This window comes from Mus caroli, unplaced genomic scaffold, assembly GCF_978045245.1.
Source record: "Mus caroli unplaced genomic scaffold, Mus_caroli_1 scaffold_14, whole genome shotgun sequence".
Lineage (NCBI taxonomy): Eukaryota > Metazoa > Chordata > Mammalia > Rodentia > Muridae > Mus > Mus caroli.
The window spans coordinates 16,621,362-16,628,693 of NW_028227269.1; the positions used below are offsets into that span (position 1 = coordinate 16,621,362).

Consider the following 7,332-nt stretch of genomic DNA (forward strand, 5'->3'; position numbering starts at 1 on the left):
AGTTGGTTGTTTGTACAGGGGAGGACATGTTTACATAAGTAAATGTGTGCTTTGAAAGGCAATATCAAGCTGCCATATGTCTGTGTTGAACAAGGAACTTTAAATATCTCCTAGTCATCTAGATAAGTAAATAAAATATGTACATAGAACGCTAACAGCCTGGGAAAGAGGTGAAGAAGACAGGAGAGGTAGCAGGTAATACTGAGTGCATGTCTCATCTTCCTTAACAGGACCTAGCACCTAGTGCTTAGAATTCATAAGGCTCTGAGCAGTTCAGAGTGGTTTCCTTTGGGACGTGGGTAGAGGAGACTCACCCACACTAGTTCTTCTACACATTTCAAAAATAACTGAGCTATGCAGGTGTGTTACTGTGAAAGAAAGAAATCAAAATTGAGGTAGGGAAGTGAATGAGTATTAATGGCCAATGGCCAATCACTGCAGGATCTCACACTTGGACCTTGTAGGAGACTGCAGTGCGGTGTGCTGGCCAAGGAAGCACAGTCCTGAATTTCCATGGGGGATGTTTCAGCTGTTAACATTCACATCGACATTCACCAACCAACTGATGCCAATTCTAGATCTCCCTGGCAGAACAATATCTCATAGGCATAATAAAGAGTGGGGACTCCCATAACTTTCCCAGGTGTCTCTTCTAGGGTTAAAAAACAGCATGGCATGTGCTGGTAACTTTTCCCAATTGTATGGAGGGGGAGAAAGAGGTCTTGGGGGGGGGGATCTATAAACCCGTCAACATGATTCAAAGCTTTTATACCTGGGTCCACATGAAACCCTACTTACCCAGATTAACCCAGAAATCTGCATAAGAATGGGGTTTTTAAATGTCATTTATAAAATTAGGGTTGCTGACAAAAAAAGTTGAACTTTGAAGGGCCAAAGCCATGTTCCTGTTCTCCAGTTTCATCCCTGAGTCCACTCAGGATGCATGTCAACCTAGTTCTAAATTTACCCTAGCTGTGTTAGCTAGAATGTGAACCACTAACATCCGCCTATGCAGGCATGATTTATTTACTATGCAGCATCAGCAAATGTATCTGTGACAAGGAAAGAAACAAACACACCGGGTCCCCCACGAGAAAAAGAACTAGTTGTTCAAAGCAAAGAGTCAGGATTGGGTCCATGAGATCCCTTTGCCCCAAGCTGATGAGCTGAGGGGTTTGTCTCGATCCTGCCTCTTGTATAACCCTTACAGGACATTTGACAAAGCTTCATTCCACTGATTTAGGCTTGCCCCTCCCTGTCCCCTTATACCACGATTCTGCATGCATGCTCCAAGTTGACTGTATTTAGCCATAAAAAGATATTCTTTCTGTCTTTCCTAGAGTGTTCTGGGTTTTGCCATGTTATATAGAACCATTTTGTACCTCCTGAGGAGAGTCATCCTGGAAATACTAAAAGCCAGAGCTTGCACTATCATGGTCTTGAGTTCTTCTGGCCCAGAAGATCTCAACCTGTGTTATCATAACCCCTTTGACGATGGAATGACCCTTTCACAGTGAGTCACCTAAGACCCTCCTGCATATCAGATAGTTACACTATGATTCATAACCATAGGAAAATTAGAGTTATGAAGTAGCAACAAAAATGACTTTATAGCTGGGGGTTCACCACAACATGAGGAACTGTATTAAGGGGTTGCAGCTTTAGGAAGGCTGAGAACCACTGCTGTAATGGATGGCACTGGACATACAGAGGATATTGCTTAGCCAGCATGGTGGTAGGGTGTGATAGGAAGCCAGACTTGGCGTTTCAGGTATCCACAGCTTACCTTGTGTCTTGGCCTTGCAGGTTTAGTCTCCACTGCCAGCTGCCATGGGCAAGCAGAACAGCAAGCTGTGTCCTGAGGTGCTGCAGGACCTGCGGAAACACAGGGAGTTCACTGACCATGAGCTTCAGGAGTGGTAGAAGGGCTTCCTCAATGAGTGTCCCACTGGCCACCTGACTGTGGACAATTTTAAGATGTAGGCCAACTCCTTCCCCTACAGAGACACCTCCAAGTTCACTGAACATGTCTTCCACACGTTTGACACCAACAGCGACAGCACTATCAACTTCTGAGTGTTCATCATTGCTCTGAGCCTGACCTCTCGGGGCAAGCTGGAACAGAAGCTGAAGTGGGCCTTCAGCATGTCTGACCTAGACAGCAATGGCTACATCAGCTGCAGTGAAATGCTGGAGATAGTGCAGGTACCTGCACTTGACAGGGAGGGCCTGGCGCATGGGGAGTGCAGGCATCCAGGACCCCCATCCCGGCCCCATACACCAGGTCATTGCTCTGCCCACTTGCTACCTGGTGTACTAAAGGACTGCATGTCTTTGCACAGAATAACGATAAAAGCCAAGCATCTATCGATTGCTTGCTGGACATCAGGCCCCAGCTGAGCTTATCCATCAGGTTTATTCACATAATTCTATAAAACGGGTCTTTTTTTTTAACCTCTAATGAGATCTGAGGTTCAGATAGGTGATTAGGAATTGTCAAAGCAAGAACTGGGAAAATGGCTCAGTGTTGAAGAACACTTGATACCCAGAATGAGGACCTGAGTTCTGATTCCAGGACCTACGGAAAAGCCAGTAGTGGCTGAGCATGCCGAAACCCTAGAACTAGGGGACCAGTGAGTCCCAGAAGCTTGCTGAGCAGGCAGCCTAGCTACAATGGTAAGCCCCGGCCGGGTTCAGTGAGAGAGAAAAGGGAATCTGGTGAACACCGGTATTCCTGTTTGGCCTTTGCACGTATGGGTGTTCATCTGCACACACATGTATAACATACACACACATTAGCTGTCTATAGGGCTTCCTATAGAAATCAGAACGACACAGTAAAGGATGAGTCAGCAGTCAGTTCTTCACAGGAGCGATGCTTATGTGCACCCTTCATCCTTCCTGCTCCATGCTCTAAACCACCTCTGTATTTGGTCCAGTGGGCTGACTCTGTGGGTTAAGGTATTTGCTACCAAGCCTGGCAGCCTGGGTTCGATCCCTAAGACCCACATGGTAGGAAAAGAGAGCCAGCTTCCATGAGTTGTATTCTGAATTCCACACGAGATCACCTCCCCCAAATAAATAATTACATGCATCCATAAAATAAGTAAAGTAGTTATATACAGTACCTAATACAATGGCTATAGATATTAATAATAATTTGTATTATTTGGGAAATAACAAGAAACTGTGTACCTCCAGTTTCATTTTCTAGATTATTTCCCACCTGTTGTTTGTTGAATCTGCAGATTCATGACCCCTGGGTGGGCAGGGATCAATGTATTTCCCCTTTGACCTTCCATCCAGGATTTCCCAGCTCCCCACCAAAGAACTTCCTTTCAGACAGATGCTTTGCCACACAACCTCCCCTCTACTCCGAACCAAGGAGCCCTCCATTCTTCCACGCCCCAGCTGTATCCTGTGCTCTTGAATGTCACTTAAACTTTCCTGGCTCCCTGTGCCCAGCACCTTGTCTATGAGAGTTGTTCTGTTGAGAGAAGGGTCCTGACTCTGCCCTGTCGTTGCTCCTTGGTTAGCTGAGCGAGGACCATAACCCACCCTCCATCCTCCAGAGCACACTCACAGATGCCCCTTTGCAGGCCATCTACAAGATGGTGTCCTCCGTGATGAAGATGCCCAAGGACAAGTCCATGACCGAGAATTGAACAGACAGGATCTTCAGACAGATGGAAACAAACAATGAAGGTAGGAAACATGGTAGGAGTGAGCAGGTGGGGTGGGAAGAGGGGATTGGGAGAGGGGATGGGGAGAGGGGAGTAGGTGAGCCTGTGAAACTGTTGATGGCACAGAGGTCTTTGGTATACACTCTCTGCCCTATGCAGGCCTGCCCTTTTCCAGCCCACTTGATTCAACTCTGATAGAGGGAGGGAGACTAGAATTCAGGGTCAGGTACACCTAGCCTGCACCCTGCACCCTTCCTAGGGCTCTATAACCATGGACATGTCAGTAGACCCTCTGAGCTGTAGGCTTCATCTGTGTCGTCTGAGTTAGGGTTTCCATTGCTGTGATGAGACACTATGACCACAAGCATCTTGGGGAGGAAAGGGTTTATTCACTCACAGTTTCCATATAACTGTTCATTATTAAAAGCAGTGAGGGAAGGACTCAAACAGGGAAGGAACCTGATGGCAGGAGAGAGGGGGGAAGTGGAGAGAGAGAGAGAAAGAGAGAGAGAAAGAGAGACACAGAGAGAGACAGAGAGGGAGGGAGGGAGAGAGAGAGAGAGAGAGAGAGAGAGAGAGAGAGAGAGAGAGAGAGAGAGAGAGAGAGAGAGAGAGAGAGAACGCCCTACAAGTTTTCCTGCAGACATTTTATACAGACATTTTCGCAACTGTGGCTCCCTCTTTCCTGATAACTAAAACTTGTATCAAGCTGACATAAAATTAGCTAGCACACATGTTGACAGAAACAGTGGTCTTACTATTTCCACAATTATATATGCGGAGGGGAGGAAGGTCATAGTGGTGGCTGAGAGGTGAGACACTGAATCAAGGGGCTTTGAGTCTTGAGATTCTGAACCAGGCCATCATCCTGGGAAGTGAGGCACTGCGGATTCTCATGGGGCTCATCAAACATAGAAACCACTGAGCCTCATCGTACCTAGGACTCTGAGGTCTCAGGAGGAGGTGAGGTGGTGAGAGGTCCTGCTGTGCCTTGGCTGAGTTTCTCACAGGACCTCAGCAAGGGTGAGGTAGCTGCATGGTGAGTTAATTCTGCCCCTCTGTGGCTTTGTAGAGCCAAGACTGGTTGGGTTTTGTTCCAACAGGAAATGCAGCATTAAGGCATGAAAGGCTCCCCAGGTCGCACTGAGATTGAATGTAAGCTAATGCACAGGAAAGAGCAGTGAACAGCCTCCAGTGCTCTGTGCAGGTGAGCTGAGGACAGGGCTCAGTGGGACTCAAGGCTCCCGTGGAACTGTAGACAGCAAAAAGCTTACCAGACATCAAGGAAATGCTTTTCATTGCACACAAAGCAATGCAGCCTCTTGCCTGGTGCTGCCTTTCAGCCATTTTCTAAAGTGTTCTTTCCTCTCTTGTGTACTCTGACACGGAGGCTTGTGTTCCAACAGACCATACTGAGGCTTGCCCACTTCCCAGGTTTGGCTTTCTTCTCCGTGAAATGGGGATAAGCCCACTGGTGTGGGTGTGAGGCTGAAGTAGCACTATGTTGGTGGCACACTTAACATGGAGGGCCATTGCTTCTGATTGTCAAAGTCAGGAGCTTTAGCGGTTTCAGAGTGGAGACCGCGTCCCCACTGTGCACTTGTCCAATTGTTTGTGTCTCTCGATGGAGGCCACTGAGTGCATACTCTGCCCTGTAAGCCAGGGGCCACTTGCTAGCACTGAAGAGATGAGAAGTCTGGGCTGTCAGAGAAACTGGTACAGAATAGGACAAGAATGCGACAGCAAAAGGTGGATAGCTCTCAACATCCGAAGCTGACAAGAGTCTACACTAGGGGGCGCTGTGATAGTTTTAACTGTTAACTTGACTCAGTTTAGAATCACCTCAGAATTCTTTTTTTTTATTTTAATTTTAATTTTTATTTTATTTTAGAATTAGTATTTATTTTCTACATGAGGGTTTGCCTGAATGCATGTTTGTGTAATATGTTAGAGGCCAGAAAAGGGCATTGGGTCGCCCTGGAACTGGAGTTACAAATGATTGGGAACCGCCCTATGGATGCTGGGAACTTTATCCAGGACCCTCTGAAAAAGCAGCAACTGCTCTTAACTGCTGAGCCATCTCACAAGCCATAAAGGAGAGTCTTTTTTTGCTTGTTGGTTTGTTTTTTAGAGACAAGGATTCTCCGTGTAGCCCTGGCTGTCCTGGAACTTGCTGTTTAGACCATGTTGGCTTCAAACTCAGAGATCCACCAGTCTGCCTCCTGAGTACTGGGATTAAAGATGTGTGCCACCACTGCTCAGCTCAGAAGAATCTTAATGAAGAATTATCTAAATCAGTGGTTCTCAACCTATGGGTTCCAACCCCTTTGGGGGATCAAACGAACTTTTCCCAGAGGTAGCATAAGACCAACAGAAAACACAAATATTCATATTCATATTCATAACAATAGTGTAATTATGGTTATGAAGTAGCAGTGAAAATAATCTTATGGTTGAGGGTCACTACAACACAAGGAACTGCATTAAAGGGTCACAGCATTAGGAAGGCTGAGAACCACTCATCTAGATCATGGCAGTCTATGAGCATGCCTGTTGGGGGTTGTGTTGTTGGTTAATTGATGTGGGAAACCCCATTACTATTCTCTAGACAGGGGGCCTGAACAGTGTAAGAAAGGGAAAAGAAGAGTATCAGAAAAAAGTGCAGAGTCTCATTATGAGCCAGGTGCTCATACCTCTATTCTTTCTGCCCCGTGAGGTTTTAAAGCCTTGACTTCCTGAAGTGATGAATTGTAACCTAGAAGTAAACCAAAGAAAACTTCCTCCCTTAAGTTGCTTTTAGTCAGGGGATTTTTATCACAGTAACAGAAATATAATTTGACCTGCAGCCATAATTTGTCCTGTCTCCCCAGCTGCCCCAGATTGTGGTGGCTCTCCAGGCCTCTAGGTGGGGCTATCAGCTTACATCAGGCCCCAGAGTTCATTACCAAACCTAACCTCATGACTAGTGCTCAATCCCCACTACCTACACCTTGAAAGGAGACCCAGCTCTTACAAGTTGTCCTCTGACCACTTGTGTGCCTCAAAATGGCATATGTTCCCATATGTGTGTGTGTGTGTGTGTGTGTGTGTGTGTGTGTGTGTGTGTGAGAGAGAGAGAGAGAGAGAGAGAGAGACAGAGAGAGACAGAGAGACACAGAGACAGAGACAGAGAGAAAGACTGGACATTGTCCATTTTCCAGAAGTTTCCAGACTTTAACCAGAGCACTTGCTAATCCTAAGTCTCCCTCTTCCATTCCTCAGGCAAAATGTCCCTGGAAGAATTCAACAAAGGTGCCAAGAGGGACCCATCCATTGTCCGGTTGCTGCAGTGTGATCCCAGCAGTGCTAGCCAGTTCTGAGGGGAATGGGCTTTTACACACTTGTGAAAACAAAGGCTTGACCTGCCATCTTCAGCTATGCTTGCAAAAGTGGATTTCTCTGTGATTTCTCCTGCTCTCTCGGGACCTGGGTCCAGGCAGCACATCACACTCACCTGGTCTGGCTGGATGCAGCTCCCTCCTCTATCTGATCCAAAAAATGTCCCTCCCCATCCAGTCCAGGCTGGTTCCTTCCAAGATTTCAAGTGTTCTTGGCTGTAGGGCTCCTTCCCAGCCCACAGAGGGCCTGGAGGCCATTAAGGACAACAGAC

At 46.8% G+C, this 7,332-nt stretch overlaps 1 pseudogene; it reads left to right on the forward strand.

Moving 5' to 3' along the window:
* Positions 1-1,830: 1,830 nt before the first annotated feature.
* Positions 1,831-7,042, forward strand: LOC147001124 (hippocalcin-like protein 1; annotated as a pseudogene).
* The last annotated feature ends 290 nt before the right edge of the window (positions 7,043-7,332 follow it).